We start from the raw sequence: 11,115 nt of genomic DNA on the forward strand, positions 1-11,115 counted from the left end.
GTGTGTGTGTGTGTGTGTGTGTGTGTGTGTGTCAAGAGATCTATCAAATAATTTAATTTCAACAGCTACAATATTCTGAATTTGATTGGAGCTAACATTGAGAACTACAATTTTCATTTGAGGAGAAAATGTCAGTTTTCTCATTATCACAAGCGTTTTTTTAGGCATCCGGGCGTCTGAAATTCGTCAAAAAAATTGGAACGACGATGACTGGTAGAAAATAGTCTTAGTGTTTGGCAGCGGGTGATGCCAATATTTATTAGTAAGACGCTAATGGGTCCAAGTCGTTTGTTGCGGCTCAAACGAAAACGATCACCGGCCTCCACGTTTTCGAAAGTATCATAGGAAAGCGAGACCTCACGAGTGGAATTGACGTGGTGCGGCACGTGATATAACATGCGTGCTACGTGTTAATAATATTTATCCCAACATCGGACCGTTTAAACGCTCGTGTAACACGTTTAAACGCAGCGTCGTGAAATTTTCCAGAAATAACTGCACGGCCCTTCGACGAGAACGATTATTTTACGACCGTCTTTATTTTGTCTCGCGCCTAGACTAATTGGACAAACTTTATATTTAGGAAAGGATCCACGCGTCAGTTGAAATCTTTTTTCAGAAAAAGACTTGTCTTAGCAAAACTTGAACTTTGTCTTATCAAAACTTTAATTTATTACAAAATTATAAAATTATACTTGTGATAAATTACTGATCTTCGTGGAACTACCTCGAATCAGAGCGAGATGTTCCGACAAATACTTTCAGTTCAAACTTAAGTGAGATTATTTAATTAATAATTAAAGGTACACACGCATTCATTGGTTCTCGGATATCTTGCATAGAACTGCGAGGAATTATAAAAGGATCATCGTAGTTGTCTATTCTCACGTACTTCGTTCCGGAGTATCATTTCAGGGCACGTCGTTTTGTGGAGCAACTTACAATTTCCGACGAAACTATTTTCTACTGAGTATCTCTTATCTCACTCGAGTTATCCACCGTTATTGTAAATTCCGTTGCCGCACACGTGGGAATTCCAGGACATTGCAGAACATCGGATAAACCGCGGAGCTCATCCCTACCAAGACGGCAATTTATTCGGATACGAAATTACGCTCACTGACAATTTCATTGGAAAGCGGAAACCGACCAACCAAATTTGCATATAAAAATTACCGTTGCGCCATGCAAATCGCAATTTGCGAAGGAAGAAGAAGTGTGGGATTTAACGCGAAATCCGAATTCCGATAATTTTTCTATTTCTAAAACAGAAAGAGGACTGTATAACGTTTTGCGATAAAATAATCCTTTGCAGCAAATATAACTAAGTAGTGCAGCGAAAAACCTGTAACTATTGGAAGAACTTCGTTAAAAATTTAGAATCCGATCAAAACTTTTATCGAAACTAAAAATGAATACTCATTACGTGTCAATTTTGAAACCATATAGCTCTTTTTCATAAATGTTAATTTTAATATTTGTAATTATTGTTTCAATAATTAAATTATGATGTTTATGAAGAAGAAATATTTATATTCTTTGGCCAAAATTAACGCACAACTGAAATTTCGGTTGTCATTGGCACAACGGAATTTTCGATTTTGGCCAAAATTTAATTATTATTTTAATAAATTATGAAGAAAAAATATATGATATATGTCTACATACATATAACCTTCATAGGATTTCTATTTTTTAATTTTGGTTTTCGATTGAAATTGATATGTAGCTGAGTGTTTCGGTTTAATTCCGGCAAAAGTTTCGAACTCTATTTAAAATTGACCTTTAATATTCTTAGCCCTTAGGTCCGGTCTTAACTTATGTTAGATTTATGCCTGATGAAATGTAAAAATTACTGTACTTTTCTATCTATGATTAATTAAACTGATGATTTTGCAGTGAAAACTCAATTTTTACATTCATTAGGTAAAATTCTAAACTACACGGAGAGAATTTTTTTTTAGAGATTATGAAAATATGATAATCGTGAGACAACAATATATTTCGTAAAATTTTATGTAAATCTTTCTCATTGATAAAACTACAATAAAGTATAAAATAAGTTTGATTAATTTTACTGAAGTGCATGATAAAAATCTTTTTCTTTAAAATATTGTATTGTACCACAACTATTTTTTAAGTCATATTTTAAGAGTAAATTTTAAAAGAAAATTCTGTCCGTGTACAAGTTAATAAAAAATTAAAAATCAGGCTTTACAGTCAATTGATTAGATATCGGTGTATCTAAACAAGGTCCTCTTGTCGAAAATAGAATTTCAAAAGTTAAGTCGTTTCTATGAAATCTTGCAAACAAACAGACGCGAATTAATACGATAAAATTACTATATAAAATAGTTTATTATGCTGCACTCTTAATAATAGCAAACTCTTAATAATAGCAAACAAGACGTTTAACATTAGGAAAATGCAATGTTAATAAACATTTGCGTTTCGTTATATTTTTAATTCTTAATGTTGTAATAAATTAGTTCATTTTTAAAGATTTAATAAACTTGCTTGTGTTATTTAATTATCTAATTATTATTAACATTTGCATTTTGTTATCAAGTGTTTCAGAAGCTTTTTATTGTTTCTCCGATTTTCTAGGATGATATATATCATAATTCCCATCAGTTATCAACGACTCTTATCCTATCATCTCGATTAATTACCCGTCCGTCATTTTGGATGTTCAACGAAATCCTTCGGTCCCTCAACACAGAGAAATCACGTCGGATAATTTCCGATAAGTGCATGCGTTATTGTTTGCATTGTTACGACCTATAAACCCATATAAACCTTTATATCGACACAACGCGATTGCGCGGGGCGAAGTGATGTTAAGTGACGTTGATTGTTATCAATGAATGCGCGACGATGACACACATTATCTTGATATATCATTCATCATTTTCACTTGCGAATTTAGTATCTACGTGTCGCGCGGGAAAAATGCATACAAATTCAACGATGCAATCTCGCGTGATATCAAACAAAGTTAAACGAAGGCATTTTTGTCGAATTTCATCCGAATCTAATTTTCTTTGCCTCCCGGCAACCAATCATAGATATTCTTTTTTTTTCACACAGTAAACAAATCTATAGTTTTAAAATCGATCGTCTGGAAGCAAGGATGAGAGTGAGCTTTAAATTATTCCAATTTCTAAATACAGGAGCTTATTGCAGGACATTTTGTCGCTTTCGAAAATTATTCGTACGCGAATTGTTCAGAAATTATTTTTTCAAATTATTCCCGTTTATTGTATTTAATGGAAATATCGAAATCGAGAGTCTACGACACGTTAATGGACGTTCTATTCTAATCGAGTCATTTGTTTCTGACAAGGGGCGGGGATATATAATATAAAGATATTTATATACCGCACAACTTCTTTTTCTCTCTTTCTCTTTTTCTCCATGGAAAATGTTCTGGAGGGCAAAAAGCTCCGGATGAAGTGCCTACGAGAGTGGCAAGCGAGAGTGCAGCATGGAATGATATGTAGACAAGCATAGCAGAAATACATTTCCTCTCAATTTCTTAGCGAAATCTAAGTCGTATCGAGAATTTGTTTTTTGTGAAATATTTCCATTTCAAATACTCTCTGAAAGTTTAATTAAGATCTTTTTCAGCGAAGCTCTACTAAAAATTAAGTAATTTAAGTAACTTAGAGTAATTTATTTGATGAATTTTACTATGTTTGAAAAAGTACAGTACAAAAAAATATAATTTTTCGCATGGAGAATGTCCTGTTTTTATTGTATGCTATAATGCAATCACGTTGGGAATAAATATTGTAACAAAGGGAATTTCTCGTCCGTGTGTCATTTTCGATTTATCCGATTTCTGCATGAAACTGGATTCGTTGTGTATATTTTTAATCAAACTTTTATTAATTAATCTCTTTAGAAATACATGGCGATAAATAAAGTTTTAATAATACGCATGCACAAAATAAATCAATTGAATTATTTATTTATTTTTTAAACAAAACTCCCTTCAGTTTCGTTTTCATTTTCGCGATAACAAGTTAAATTTGATGTTGATCGAGATTGTTTCTGTACTCCGTGCTTGTTTATCAGATGTACCAGCGCACTTCGCGAATGGGGAAACTGTTTACCATCGAGCATGACAAAATTAGAACAATGCACCAACTGTTTTTTTTATCATGATCTCTACTACGCTGCTTTGTAGCAATTGTTCCGCCAACGTTGAGTCTTTTGGCAAATTTCCCGTACAAGCCGTGCGAAGTCCGCAGGCGTCGTTAATTAATTAATAGCACTTTTTAACGCGAAATCCACGCGTGGTTGCAGTAATACTCGCACCTTTTATCTCATTTTAATTAACACAGATTATTTTACGTGCAAAAAGGAAAAATAAAATCCATTTATATTATAATTATAATTACATTAAGAAGTTCAATTTACACGTCAGTAAATGACATAATAAAACAATTTTAGATCGATTTATCCGACGAATGTTATTTCTCGTTTTATTCAGTAACTAAGAAAAGGACACTTTCCAGATGTGGAAATGCGCATTTGAAATACAGTTTGTTGCAAAAGATAATTCTTTGTGTAACAAAATGTTACTTTTAATTCAAGAGATTGGGTCTTTGATCTAACAGTGTATTTGACACATTCACTCAGAGAAAAAAAAATGGTTGTAATTATCATAATTTAATTATAATGTATAGTCATTTTTCGGGACAACTATATATTTATAATTTATGTATTTATACGAGTTTTAACTACACGGAGAGAACGATTTTGTTTGAAGTATCCGTAAAATTTAGTTAGATACTGAAAATAAATTTGTAGATAGGATACATTTTGACATTCTAGCAATCAGTTTGAGTGCGCTATCTAAAAATTTTGATTTAACAAAATTATTTTCAGACCTATATCTAGTTAAATGGGATACTTGAGCAAAATTCTCTCTATGTATGCAAATATAGATAATTCTACTAATAATAGTCGTTACATATTACTGTTTGAAAATCTTTAATTTCTTCTTAACATATTTTTTAGTTATTATTATTATTATTATATTGGGAGTACAAATTAGTTCGGTCCGTTTTTTTGTATTCAAAAATGCATTTATTTCAAAACAAAATGAATGAACAGATCAATTAAAGTATTGTCCATCGCTGCCTACTACTTTTTCCCATCTCTCAGGCAATTTTCGAATTGCATCTCGAAAAAATAACTCGTCTTTGGAGGCGATCCAATTTTGGAGCCAATTTTCGATTTCTGCGAAAGAAATGAACCGATGATTTGCTGCATCCTTCGGAACAACCAGTAATCAGAAGGAGCAATGTCCGGAGAATACGGCGGGTGCGATAAAACATCCCATTTGAGCGTTTCCAAATATTTTTTTAAGACTTTAGCGACATGAGGCCAAGCGTTGTCATGAAGAAGAATAACTTTATCACGTCTTTGCTCGTATTCCAGCCGTTTTTCTCGCATGCACGGCTCAAACGAATCAATTGTAGCCGATATCGATCGCCCGTAATGGAATCGCCAGGTTTCAGCATAGTAAACAAGACCCTTTTGGTCCCACCAGATACAGAGCATGATCTTCGAACCATGAATATTCGGCCGTGATGTTGATGTTGAGGTCGATGACAACGATTGACTGGGCTTAGCATAGTATTTTTTCTTCTTGAGGTTGTCATAGAATATCCACTTCTCATCTCCAATCGCAATCCGATGCAAAAAACCTTTTCTCTGTTGTCTTTGAATCAGCTGTTCGCAAGTGAAAAATCGCCTTTCAACGTCTCTCGGTTTCAGTTCATAAGGCACCCAATTTCCTTGTTTTTGAATCATTCCCATGGCTCTCAATCGTACAGAAACGGCTTGTTGAGTTACTCTCAATGATTCTGCAAGCTCCTCTTGCGTTTGACTCTGATCTTCTTCGAGTAATGCCTCTAATTCTTTGTCTTCGAATTTTTTTGGCTGTCCAGAGCGAGGCTTGTCTTCAACGCTGAAATCTCCATCCTTGAAGTGTCGAAACCATTCCCTATATGATTTATCAGTTGGAGTAGTGTCACCATAAACTTCGACAAGCATTCGATGGGCTTCAGCCGCACTTTTCTTCCAATTAAAGCAGAAAATCAAAACCTCCCGCAAATGCTGCTTGGTTAATACAAAATTCGATATTTTAAACGCATTAAAAATCAAGGTTTTTATATGAAACTCAAAATGATAAATTGAATATTATTAGCAGATGTTTAACCTTTCTGAAACCGCCAAAATCAATTGTCACTATGAACTATTCACAACAGCTGGAGCCATCTTTAGGGAAACGGACCGAACTAATTTGTACTCCCAATATATTAAAAATGCCACGAACTCTTTCCCACACCTAATAAATAATAAGGGAATTTAAGAAAATTATATTTATTATAATTGCGATTGCATTTATCGAATAAAAATAAATTTTTTATTTATTATATATATCTTGATGTTTTATTATATGAATATTTGAAATTATAACGTATAGTACAATTTTTTTCATGTTTGAGAGAACTTACATATATATGGTACTATTATTACTAACATAGTAGTAATAATCATAAAAATGGAACTTCTAATTATAATTATTTTACTACTCAATGTCATAAATAGTGAATACTTTTTTCTTAGTATTTCTTTGGCAAATTAGACAGTTGAACATGATGTTATGCGGATTTCCTTTACGGACGAACATTTTTAATCTTTGGTCATGACGGCGGCATCTATAAAAAGCCAAGTTTCTCTTCTTTTCCGTGTTATGTTTAATTTATGAAACGTCGCTTATAAGTTTCGAAGGGTGCTAGCACTCCACGTTAAGGATTAAAATACTCTTTTATGCATGAGCCTTTATTTTATCTGTGTCATAACGCAATAATTTATCGTTACGCGTTTATTTTTACGTTGTAAAAATAAACATTAATATTAATTTTTGTAAATACTCAAGGAACAAAAACTCTAAAAAAACCAACTGCGCTTGTGTAAAATAGTACATAGCGTACATTTTGAAAGAATACTGAAAGAAGAAGTGCCTTCGTGTTTTATGCGAAGATATTTTATGCATACGGCAGTTTTATGCGTACGACCTATTGCGAGAGGCACGTAGAAGTCAAAGCTGATACAATCTCGACAAATTACAAAAGTTAAGAGCAAGATTTCTATATTTTCCTATGTTAATTTTCATAGAAACATATATTTTTAACAATAAGAAATAAAATATTATATTTTTAAAATGTTTATTAGCATCAAATTATTTACAGCTTTTTAGGATGCTTATTAGCATCTATATTATTAAATTGCTTAGTAATTTAATTTTTATATTACTACTCCCTTTGGTTTAAGATTGTGTTTAAAGATTAAAAAATGATTTTAACGCGTGGTTGTAGAATTGAGTATGTATATAGGATGTCTCGCAACTACCGCATTTCCTCTTGAGGACGTATTCTTAGATAGAAGATAATTTTGAAATGAAAATTCTAATACGAAAATGTCGAAACTAATAATTTTATGAATTATAAACTAACTTTAAATGTTTATAAGTAAAAAATCATTTTATTTTTATAATTTTTATAATTATTTCTGGATTCTTTTGAACATTTAAAAAAAATTCTAATACAAAAATATCGAGGTTATAACAATAGTTTTTGAATTATAAATTATCTTTAACCAATTGCTGTAATTCAAAAACTATTGTAATCTCGACTTTTTGTATTTTTTCGTCTCGAAATTATCTCAAGAATATGTTTTTAACAAGAAATACAGTAGTTGCGAGACACCCTGTATAAATTCAAATATTAATTAAGCATTAAGATCTAGCACAGATCGATAAGGCCTTCTCATTTCTTACCATATATTTTGTACATAGGGGATAGGGGGGTAAGACGAATTGTTAATTTTTTAAAGATAGATGAAAAGCAGATGCTTAATCTCTAAACTCATAAAGGCTTTAGGTAATAATACATAATCTCTTATAGTTTGAATTCAATCCGACTAAATGATAAAAAAAATAGATAATATATTAAGAAATGTGTTTTGAATGCATTCACTTGTAATTTACAGTATTTGTAAATAAAAAATGACATAATTATAGTAAATACTTTCATTTTTTTAATAAAATTGTAATTGTATAACTAAAATCGAATACAATAACATATTAATATTTTTTTATTTTTCGCATTACAATAGTTTTATTAATTAAATGAAAATATACGGTAACTGTGAATAAGATAGTCGTGTATGAATAAAATGACGTTCTCATGAAGGCAGATTATAAGTTATGTACTCACGTGTGACTACGCGTGACGTTTTCACAATTCAAATAATAAATAATTTGATGCTCATGGTTCAAATCTTTCTTCCCACAATACAATATGACTAATATAGACATTCCTGAAAAAGAGAAGAATTATGTAATATGTACACATTGTTCCTGTATGTTACATAGTTTTACATAAAAAATACTTCTTAATGTCACAATCAAAAATTAACATTTATATTTTATTTCTTTCACGTTTGTCTCATATAAGATACTTGGTTAAAAATAAGACTAATTATAAACTAATTAACATAATTTTTCTGTGTAATATTAAGATATTAGATTTCGTGTGATATAATTGTGATATCCAAGCTTAGTTCTAATGTTCTTTAATAATTTTATTTAAATCTTATTTTATTTTTGACACACAGTAGCAAGTAGGTATATTTTACTAATAAGTTTATTACGTAATTACTACAGTATATACTCGTATAATATATAAATATAATAATGTTAATGTTAACGTTTCAATAATTTTATTTTCATAATTATATAAAGGTTTTATTTTGCTTATATTTTTCTCTAAAACTTCTTGTAATATATTAAAACAATATAAATATTATAATATAATCTTTTTTTACTCATAAAAAATATATTTTTAGCTTAAATTGAACTTTTCGTCATCTTATTCACTACTAAAAGTCATCTTATTCACATATGGGGGCAAGATGACGAAATTAATATGTTCTTAAAAAAAATTAAATTTCAAAGAATTGTAATTTATTTTATATTTTGTAATTTAACAACTTTATAATTTTTACAAATGATAATTAAGATAAGATATATATATATATATATATATATATATATATATATATATATATAAAAACACTTGAAAAAAATAAATCATCAAAATAAATCTCTTGATCTCTTTATCTCAGCACAGAAATTACGAAAAATCAATAAACTTTAAGGTCGTCATCTTACCCCCCCTTTTCCCTACTTATCGAATCGCTACACACAGTATAAGACATCTTAATGAGCCAATATTTATTTATATTTATGGGGTGGAAACTTTTTTTATGGGGTGAAATCTTTTTTTAAATTGATCAAGTCACATTTATTATCATGTGAAATAATAATTTACGATTCCTTCATGATACAGTAAATCCATACGTCTGGAAATTGTATCTCTCGATTCTCTGGGAATCATAAATTTTCGAGAACCTTGATCAACGAGTCCTAAAATCCATATCTGTCAAGAGATGAATAGCATGAAGAGTGATTTCAAAATGTGAACCTGTCAAAAATATCTACGCGTGCGACAACGTCAAATGTGCGTTAACTAGTTGCCAAAACAAATAGCAATGGACCGACAGAGAGAGATCCGAGATAGCCAAGCCTACTTCCTATACTTCAATTTTTAACGTATCGCTACGAGTGAGTTTTGATCTACTTAGGTTCGATTCCGGCGGCATTAATTACTATCAACTTTGAGCAACTTTAATAAAGCAACTTTTTTATTTTTATGAATGAAAAAAGGAAGTACGTGCATTATACATATGACTCTTGATATTTCCAAATTATAACTTTACTCGGGAAATATTTTAAATTAAAATCAAGTCAGATTTTATTTTAAGATACTGTTTGTCAAATTACACGCGAGAGAGTAATATAACTGTTAGGATAATGTTTTATACGATATACGAGCGCGTCTCCTTTCGGATTATATGTCATTCCGTATGAGATAAGATGATGAAATTGTAGTTTTTATTCGCTGAAAATATACATGAAAGTCGATTACGAGGGCGAAATTTATTGGGGTTATTCGGGAGAATCACTTTTTTTGCGATAGCAATATCATTTGCATAATCTATCGTGCTATCGTGCTCCGAATTTCTCGGCGATTTTTAGCGAGCATAATTCGCCTTCTGGAGATACAAGCACGATAGATAAATTTCACCAAGCCTTATTGAGCATTAAAATAAGGATCCCTTTTTTATACGAAAACTGTCGTAATGTAAAATCGCTAGAGAGAAGCAATTTGTTTTTCTTATCGATTGTTTAGAAATAGACATTGTTTATTTGAAAGTAACTGAATAGTTAACTAATTTCGTTTACTTCTTACATCTCTTATTTATTTCTCAAGACTATTACGGTTCTTTTTTAAAGAATTAAAATGACAGTTTAGATTCTGACGAATAAATCATTGAGTTGTAATTACCTTTTTTTGAGCCAACACAGGATATCAGTGTAAAAAATTTTTTTATTGTTTGCAATTGATGCAAACAAATGATAACGTATACGTTTCACATGATACAAACAAATGATAACGCATATGTTTTATACATTACGGAGCACAAATTGGAAATGTCCCATGACTTTTAACTAGGAGAACATAAAGATTCTACATGAAGAAAAGATTTTATAAAAGACTGTTTCTGAAATGTTACACATAAAACAATTAGACTAATAATGACTTGATTTTACAAAATATCATGGTACTTCTTGATTCTCTATAATCTATTGTGACTTGTTGCTCTCCTCTCTCCTATTTTATATATATATCGGTTGATGTTTATCGCGAGAACTTTCATTAGATCCATAGCGCACAAGCTGTCGACATCTCCAATAATGTTTCACATAACACTTTTACGTAAGTTTTTGATGAGAAATAATATTATTTTAATTTAAATAACAATAAAAAATTCAATGTTTAGTCAATTTGGCAATTTAAATGAACGAATTTGTGAGGTAACACACGCGAGAACATCACGTTAACATCATGTTTCGTTAAAAAAAAGGATAATTCTGATTTGAATCTAATGCTTTGTAAGATCAATTATGAA

This window comes from Atta cephalotes (genome assembly GCF_000143395.1).
Source record: "Atta cephalotes unplaced genomic scaffold scaffold00004, whole genome shotgun sequence".
In the NCBI taxonomy this organism is placed as follows: Eukaryota; Metazoa; Arthropoda; class Insecta; order Hymenoptera; family Formicidae; genus Atta; species Atta cephalotes.